This window comes from Haliaeetus leucocephalus, unplaced genomic scaffold (genome assembly GCF_000737465.1).
Source record: "Haliaeetus leucocephalus isolate CR32 unplaced genomic scaffold, Haliaeetus_leucocephalus-4.0 Scaffold267, whole genome shotgun sequence".
NCBI lineage: Eukaryota > Metazoa > Chordata > Aves > Accipitriformes > Accipitridae > Haliaeetus > Haliaeetus leucocephalus.
The window spans coordinates 53,555-53,757 of NW_010972703.1; positions in this window are offsets into that span (position 1 = coordinate 53,555).

The window sequence follows — 203 nt, forward strand, 5'->3', positions numbered from 1 at the left end:
CCGCCCTGTGCCCCCCCAGTGCTGGGCCACCCCCGTGTCGTCCCCCATCCCCACGTCCCCTGTCACCGCCCCCCATGGAGCCAGGCCTCCCCCATGGCCCCTCCAAGCCCCCCCCCTTGGAGCTGCGCTGTCCCCATGTGTCCGTCCCCCATGTCCCTGTGTTCTCCCTGATCCCCCCCGACACCCCCCCCATCGAAGCCGGG